This window comes from Pteropus medius, unplaced genomic scaffold, assembly GCF_902729225.1.
Source record: "Pteropus medius unplaced genomic scaffold, Ma_sr-lr_union100, whole genome shotgun sequence".
NCBI classification, from domain to species: Eukaryota; Metazoa; Chordata; class Mammalia; order Chiroptera; family Pteropodidae; genus Pteropus; species Pteropus medius.
The window spans coordinates 10958433-10966983 of record NW_024340699.1 but is presented as its reverse complement, the minus strand read 5'-3'; the positions used below and the strand labels follow the sequence as shown (position 1 = coordinate 10966983).

At 56.6% G+C, this 8551-nt stretch overlaps 1 protein-coding gene and 1 pseudogene across 1 annotated transcript in view; both read right to left on the bottom strand.

Moving 5' to 3' along the window:
- Positions 1-8551, bottom strand: part of ERGIC1 (endoplasmic reticulum-golgi intermediate compartment 1) — a 183141-nt gene that overhangs the window by 130330 nt on the left and 44260 nt on the right. The gene's annotated exons all lie outside the window — the stretch shown is intronic.
- Positions 1398-1516, bottom strand: LOC120617102 (uncharacterized; annotated as a pseudogene).

Here is an 8551-nt window from a genome sequence, read left to right as displayed (position 1 = left end):
TCAACGTGCAGGCGGAAACACGGGCTCCGCATCTGGCCTCCACAGCGGCCTGCAGCCCTGGCCGTCACATATAAATATTTATTTAGTGAATTAATAAACAGAGGCCTGCAGATAAAACCAGCTGGAGCAAAATCCTCCACCGCAGGTAGCCCTGGAGGCCTCGCTGTGCGCAGCCGCGCGGGGGCCTCGCTGTGCGCAGCCGCGCGGGGGCCTCGCTGTGCGCAGCCGCGCGGGGGCCTCGCTGTGCGCAGCCGCGCGGGGGCCTCGCTGTGCGCAGCCGCGCGGGGGCCTCGCTGTGCGCAGCCGCGCGGAGGTCTGCGTGTGTGGGTTGGTGAAGGTGGGCGAAGGTGGGCGCGATAAGAACGTCGTATAGTGGGTGCCGTGGTTTGACACGCAGACTCTGGAGCCAGGGTGCTTGGGTCTGAACCCCAGCTTCTCAGCTGTGTGACCTCGGGCAAGTTACCGCCCCTCTCTGTGCCGTCTCCTCCGCGAAGCGGAGCAGTGGTAAATGGCCCACCTCCTCATTAACGCAGCGGAGCTTGCACGGTGCCCGGCACACGGCACGAGCTTTTAGTGACACACGATATTGGGGAAACCAGATCAAGACTTCAGAATGAAGTTCTATGCCAAAGGGAAGGCTGCTTGCTCTAGGAGGTTCCTAGGAGGAGGTAACATCTGGACTGTGCTAGAATGTTCTGCCTAAAACCGACAATGGCACCTCCCCTGCCCTCAGAACCAACCCAGAGCAGGTTTGTTTATTATTTCCATGGCTCACAAGGCTCCACGCCTGTCTAGGACCCAAAAGAACCTTGCCCGCTCAGGTCTTCCGCTCTTCCCAGGGCCTCACCCCGCCTCCCTAGGCCTGGCACATCTCTGCGGCAGGAGCCTGCCAGCTCGGGTCCCTGCCTCGACTCAAATCATGGCACCTCTCGGCATTGGACTCCCCAGTAGCTTCCCATCACGCTTGCAAGAAAACCCCAAATCCTTACAGCTCACTGAAGCCCACTCAGGGCCAGCTCTCCTCAGCACTCACTTGCGTTAACCACACAGGCCTCCTCACTGGCTGGTCCCCTAAGAGCCTGTCCCCTCCCTTGAAATGCCCTTCTCCAGATATTTCTGCGTCACGCTTCCCCTCCCAGGCCTCTGCCCAAGCCTCACGTCCTCAAGGCCTCCCCTGACGCCCATCTGCAGTACCCCCAGCTCTCACAGAGTGCGCCCTAACCTCCTCTCCACCCCTTTCCTGCCTTAGTTTTTCTTCAAAGTGCTTTTCTACCTGAAATGATATTACACTTTATTTTATTTATTTATTTATTTTAGGGGAGGCAACCCTTGGTTGACCTCACAGATTGCAAGGACCTTGTCAGCTTACAATCCCTTATTTTTTATTTTATTTTTTACACCTACAGCACCTGGTCTTCCTAGGTGGTCTCCCTTCCAAGTACTAACCAGGCCCACCCCTGCTTAGCTTCCGAGATCAGATGGGGTCAGGCTTGTTCAGGGCGGCATGGCCGTAGACTATATTACATTTTATTTATAAGTGTATAAATAACTTAAAAGTTTTACAACGCCTTCTGTCTCTCTAAAGTGTAAACACTAGAAGACCATGATTATTGCCCGAAGAAGAGAGGAAAGGAAGGAAGGAAGGNCCAACAGGGTGGAGGTGGGGTAGGTGGGGGAGGGGAGGTGAACCCAGGCACTGGGATATTCGGGGGACACGGGTCTGGCTGAGACGCCGCAGGGCATTGTGGTACGTGAAGCCAAGGGAAGGTTTTTGGAGCAAAATGTATGGAGCTTTAAATATCAGAAAAGGGAACTGTGAAACCAAGAAGCAGAATGCAGTACTGAGCCTAAAACCGCTTCCTTCTCCCTGGAAGGCAAGGTAGCTTCTAAAAAGGACAGTGAGGGTCGAGTCCTGGAGACCATCCTCCAGCCACAGCCCGAGCCACTCTCACAGCCTTCCTGCTAGGCAGCCGAGAGGGTGTGGACCCGGGATCCGGGGCCAAGGAGGAGCTCGCAATGTCACAGGCTCTGGAATGCTGCGGCTGCCATTAACTCGCTCCAGATTCGCACAGTTCCCGTCAGAACATGAAACCAGAGGGAAAAACCCACGAGGCCCCATCGATCAGCACAGAGCTTAGCAACAGCACAACAAGCCGTGGCCAGCCCACTTCTGCAGCCAAGGTGCTTCCCGCCAGGCACGGGGCTTGGGGACTTGGGACCTGGCAGGCTCATGGGGCCTGAAGGCCACCCCACTGACCACTGGGATGATGGGCTGGGGCTTGTACTGGACATGGAGTCACAGAGGCTCCCAGGAATGGCTTCAATTCCCAGCATTCCCCACGCACTCCCTGCAGGGGGCCTGAGAAGGGGACACTAGTGGGCATACCTCGGCTCGGCCACCTCGGGCCCTTTGGGTCTCTCTGCTGGACGATGGGCTCACCAGGTCCACGCCCTTGCCAGGAGCTCACCAGGGGCTGGGGGACTGCAGAGTTTCAGAAACATTCAGATGACCGCAGCATCTCTTGGTGAATCATGGCCTCTGGTCTTCACCATCACATTGGGACGGCAGGAGCTCGGCCCACTCCTGATCGGCCCCTCGGTCCCACCTCCTTCCTTCCAGGCCGGCTGCATGCTCGCTGGGCCAGTGAGCTTGCGCCGTACCATGTCTCAAGTCTATGGATGAGTTCAGAAGATCACACTTCGGACAAGCACCCCTCGCCCCTATGTAGACCCCACCCCGCCCCCCACAGCCTCTGAGACAGGCAGTCTGCGAGTGAGAGAAGCCCAGACTGTGGCTCAAGGTCATTCAGCCAGGAAAGGGGCCAGGACAGTGAGCCCCGTTGGGAGCAGAGAGAGGACAGCCACCAGCCCTCCCAGTGTCATCCCGTCCTGGGGGTGCAGGGAGAAGGGCCCCTCAGAAAGGTGCTAGGGGCAGGAACTCGCTGGCAGACAGTGGCTGTGAGGGAAGTCACCTTGATTTTCCTGATACAGCCATTCGGGGAATTCGGGGCAGGGGCAGGGATGTCCTTACAGGTGGGGGGCTTCGTGCTCACCCAGACAACCCCTTCCTGTCCCTCTGCGGCAGCCTAGTAGAACCCGGCCCAGTAGAAGCTGGTTGCCCGGCTGCCATGGCAAGGAGTCAAGGCAGATGTGCTGCAGCTGCCGACCCATCGGGGCACGGGTGGGGGTCCAGGACCTGGGACCCCCAGAGTCTGTCCGCCTGACCCGTAGACTCTTTGACTTGGTAACTGGTCAGAGCAGCTTACTAAGGACAGAGCATCCAGTTTTGTCCTCCCAGGGCCCATCGCAGGCTTCACCTCAGAGGTAGGGCGGTGGGAGGGTCCCTCTGTGGCCCAGGTCCCCAGGATGGAGCTCCCGCCCCGTCCCCGACCAGCTGCGTGGGCCCTGCAAGTGGTTTCCTTCCTGAGTCTCATCTGTGAGCTGTGAGGATTGAGTGACCCGTGTGGCACATTCTTGGTACCCCATACATGGCAGCCCTTCTTCTCGTAAATCTTGGGGTGCTTCTGCCACCCTCCACGCCATAGTGCCCTAAAGCGGCAGTTCTCAAAGTGGGGTCCCCGCACCACCAGCTGCAGCGTCACCAGGGAATCCGTTAATTCCCGCCCCCACCTCCCAACCCAGACCCACTGCATCGGAGACTGGGGAGGACCCAGGGATCTGTGTTTAACGGGCTCTGGGGGACGTCCACTCACGTTTGGGCCCCGCTCTCCTAGGGCACCAGCCTGACTGTGCCGCTTTCCATGGCTCCCCATGGCCTTCTGGATAAAGTCCAAGGGCTCTGCCGTGTTCGGATCCCTCCCCCTGATGGCCAGATCTCTCCCCTGAGGGCCTGACCAGCATGCTGCCAGTCTGCTGGAGGGCAGAGCTGTGACATGCGCCTTGGTCCTGTGTGCCTGGCCCCCAGCTGCTGGCAGACTTCGAAGAGGGCAGGAAGAAACCATGGCAGTGTTGCCCACGCACGTGTCCCCGGTGGCAGTCTGACATTCAGGTTCTAGTGAACTGGGAAAGTTGCTTCACTGTTGGGAGCCACAGCGTCCTCCTGTATCAAATGGCCCAGTAATAGAGTCTGCTTAGGTCACTGTGAGGGTCAAACACAGTCACCCGTGTGAGCGCTCAGCCTGCTGCTGGAGAGGTGCCTTTGAGTATCAAGGGTCCACGATTCTTTATCCCAAGCTCTTTGGGCTGGAGGTTTCAGAATTCCAAAAATCTGAAAGGGTTTAAAAAGAGAAATACATCATGTATTACACAACGTATCCAATGGGGGAGTCTTCTATAAATAATCACACTGATGTTTCTGCATCCAAACGTATGACTATGCAAAGTAAGTGAAAATAATAAAGACTGTCAATAAATAGCTTCTTATCAGTTCAGGTCATGCTAAAGCCCCTGGACTTTTCCAGAAGGTGACAGGGAGCCTTCAAAGGGTCTAGAACAGGAAAGTGACAAGGTCAGGTTGATGCCCTAAAAGAGTGGTCCCCCAACATGAGAATTCCCAGAAGGCTTGGTAAACAGACCCCCTAGGCTCCACCCACCATCTGTCACTCGGCCTCATGACAGCCAGTGAGGAAGGCGTGGACACTCCCCAATTTACAGAACGTTTCACGGAACACTGAGGCTTAGGACGGTGAAATTCCATGCCTAGGGCAGGGTTGGGACTTGCCAGATAAGTTTTGAGACCAAACTGATGAAAGTCCTTTTGGTTTTCAGGGATGGACAGCCCTGAGTCTGGGCTCAGCGAGAGGCCTGTGACAGACGGAAAGAACTTAGGCTTCGGGATGCAAACCGACTTTACCGCTTCTTGGTTGTCTGACTTTGGTCACGTGAGCTTGCCTCTCTGAGCCTCGGTTTCCCTGTCTGCACACTGGGATAGCAGCTGTTCTTTGGCAGGGCTGAAGGAGGAAGCGCTGAAGGGTGCCGGCACTCAGCAGGGCAGTACTGGTTCCGGCTCTGCCCTCCTCCGGGGTGCCAAGCCGAGTCCCAGAATTCCCCAGGCCCCACCCCCAGCCCACACCCCAACATGCCTAGGCCTGGGCCCCAGAACAAGGAGGAGCCCTTCCAGCCTGTGTTGCCCAAACACTGTGGGGCCTGTGGGTGCCTCTCCATGGTGACGACACACTGGATGGGGAGTGGGAGCTCCTGGGCCAGGCACCCACCCGCAGGTGCTGTCCCCATCCCCAGGACAACGCGGGAAGCAGGCTGGCTCACCCAGGCCGGCATAGCCGGTGCCATCTGAGTGGAACTACAGTGGCAGCTGGGCCTCGGCGTACCAGCCTTTCCGGAATCCACCCAATGGCTGCCTCCTGAGCCCCACCGCGTGCTCCCGAGCTGCGCTTTCCACCCCACCCCCGGCAGCTGGCTCTCTCTCTCTCTACCTCTTCAATTCGTCTTAAAGCTTAACATTTGCTGAGCACAACAGCAGGTCCAGGCCGCTCAAAGGTTCTCAAGCCAGAGGCCTGCGTTCAAATCCCAGCTGGGCCAGTGACCAGCTGTGTGACCTCAGGCAGGTTACTCGACTCTCTGTGACTTAGTTTCCTGTCTATAAAGAAGTGGATGCCTCCAAGGGGCTCAGATCAACATCTCGGAGATGCCTTTGACTCTGCCCGCTCTTTCTCTCGGCCCCACATCCGACGTCAGGAAACAGCCAGCTCTGCCTTCAGCTCTATCTCGAATCCAAGAACCTCTTTCTCCCTCCGGCTGGGCCGGCCGCTCAGAGGCCGCACTTCCTCCCGTTCCCGCCCCCCTCCCTCATTCTTTGGTCACTTTCATATTTTCTGCCAAGAATCGATGCTCCAGGCTCATCTTGTATTTTTCCTGTTTCAACCCCAGGTTGTCCCCGACGTTGCCCTGGTTCCTTTTATTGGGGAATAATATTTAGAAACCAGGACCTGGGTGCCAGATGGGCTTATCATGATTGGGGTGTCATGGACCCCGGGCCCCTTCAGCAGACGGAGCTACAAATCAAGGTTCATTTGCGTTTAAATCTATTCACAGCATGAGCTCGCTATTACTTCAAATCCCAGGCCAACTTGGCAGGCTTTTTTTCTGATCACGCTCTTCCGTGTTTGCATCTCCATTGCTAAAGCCCCTGACTCTCGCAGTACAGTATATGCTCATTTAATCAGTGTTACAACCACGGAATAGGAAACCTATCAAATAAAATTCAGGCTTGCTTTCCAGAGTCAGAGTCTTTAGATCGAGGGGAGCATAGTCTTCGGCTGTGTCAGGCAGTTGCTTGAATTCGTTCCTTGTCCCTTCTCTGGGGGTATCGTGATATCAGGGTGGCAGAGTGTGGGGTGCAGGACTCGGGGGTTGAGGCACGAGGCTGGAGAGGTCTGCAAGGGTCAGAGGATGAAGGAGCCAGAAGGCCAAGTGAAGATCTGAGGCAGATCCTGTACCACTGGGAGCTGCCGAGGGTTCCAGAGACCAGCATGACGTGGACACATTGCATTTGAGGGAGGTCATTCTGGGTGCTGAGCCAGCTGGAGGGTCAGGCCCGGACAGAGTCGGCACCCGGGGACTCTGTCAAGCCTGGCCCCTTGCTTCCTGCCTCCCAAGCCTCTACTCCTTCCGGACCCCCCCTATGAACCCATCTCCCAAGAAAGAGGCCCCACATGGCACACTGAGCAAAGTCTGGGTCATCCAGCTCTGCCATTCTCTGGCTGGGTCATCTTGGATAAGTTACTTTCCCCTGCACCGTGGGCAAAGTCCCACCTGCTTCAAGGACCACACTGAGGCTCAGCCAAGGAGACACAGTGAGAGTCCTTCCTCCTTGCATAGGGCTGTGTCGCGCATGGGGTGGCTGTTTGCTCTCAGATGCTCAGACTCCCATAGCACCCACCTGAGTCAGAGCCTCGACGTGCTTCACTGCCCTGCTCCCTCCTCCAGGGACTCCACCTGCTCCCGCCCTTTCCAGGAGGTGCTGTAGGTCACATCTGGGGTTTACTCATCATCGCTCTGTGCATACAAGAGAGTGCCAGCACCTGCTGATGGTCTATCCCCAGCACTGGCATCTGCCCCTACCCTGGTTGGACCCACACTGGGGGACTTTCTTACCTGGGTCACTGCTGTGAGCCAGAGGGACAACACAGGCTCAGGACAAATAGTCTTTTACCCATCCATCCATCCATTCGTCTTCACTGAGCCCCTTCTCTGTGCCAGGCAGTGCTAAGCTCTGGGGAGAGAGGGATGAGTGAGACGGACTCATGCCTGCTCTCATGCAAAGCGTGTTTGTTCAGGAAAACACAAGCATGTCAGGATGGCGGAGCGCAGGCCGCAGAGCTTGGGGGCTTGAGGCATGGGGCTGGAGTGGTCCACAGGTGTAGTCCGATGGGGGAGATGGGCAAACACAGGTAAACAAGATCCTTTTCGACTGTCATAGTATTAGGATGGAAGGAAACAGGGCCACCCGGGGAGAGGTGCTGGAGTGTGTTGGAGTGGCCAGGGCCCCAGGGGCATGTGGGCTGGACTTGCTGGTGGGTGGGCTCAAGGGATCCTGAGGAGCTGCAGCCAGAGAGCTCCTGGGGCATGAGGAAGGATGGTCCTCAGGTAGCTCAGAGGCTTCTGGGCAGAGGGAACCCAGATGAGGATGACCTGGGCTCAAATCTCGGGTCTGCCCCTCCCTGACTGTGTGACTTTGGGCAAATCACTCCCCTCTGGGGCCCTCGGTTTCATCCCAGTGGTACTGTCCTCTCAGTGATGATAATAATGTACTTACAAATAACATCAAATAACCATCAGAGAGCCTGGCACCCAGGAGGCGCTAGATAAACGTTCATTTTCCTGTCCATTCTCTCTTCCTTCTTCTCGCAAGTGGCTCAGGTCTCAGGTCTGCCCCTCTCTGGCTGTCGTGGTTGTCACAGCAGTTAGATGACCCTTTAGTCTGTGCCTTGCAGTCCCCCTTCTGAGGCTGGCAACCCCTGGCGTTTCACCTGACCCCATTGTCACCTCCTGCCTCCTCCGCATTCATGGTCTTGCATGCCTCAGGGCCTTCGTTCAAGCTGCTCCCTCTGCCTGGCTCCCCTTCCCCTGGCTGACACCCCCGCCCCCCGCCCTCCTCACCCCTTCTCCTTGGGTATTCTTATCACAACAGTCCTTCTTATTTGATCCTGATACTTGCCGGGATCTGGAAGGATCTTTCTTATTTCTTATTTATCTGTCTATTATCTGTCCCCCTTAGCTCGGACGTTCCAGAGAGCACAGCCTTTATCTCACTCCCTGATGCGTTCCCAGCTCGTGGTACAGAGCCTGGCACATAGCAGGTGCACAGCGCGTGTATTTTGGGAAGAAGGAAGGAAGTAGAAGAGATAAAGGTGAGGAGAGGGAGGCCTGTGGGGGGGAGGGTCGGGGGGGACAAGGAGTGGCTGGGGCTGGGGTAGGGGAGCCCCTGGCCTCCTCTGCTTTAACCCACGACCCCTTTTTCAGATGTCCGTGGCTGCTTTCACTTGAGCTGTCCTTCTTTCTTCTTTTAAATTTAATTTAATTATATTGTGGCAAGAACACTTACCGTGAGATCACTTACCGTGATCTTGAC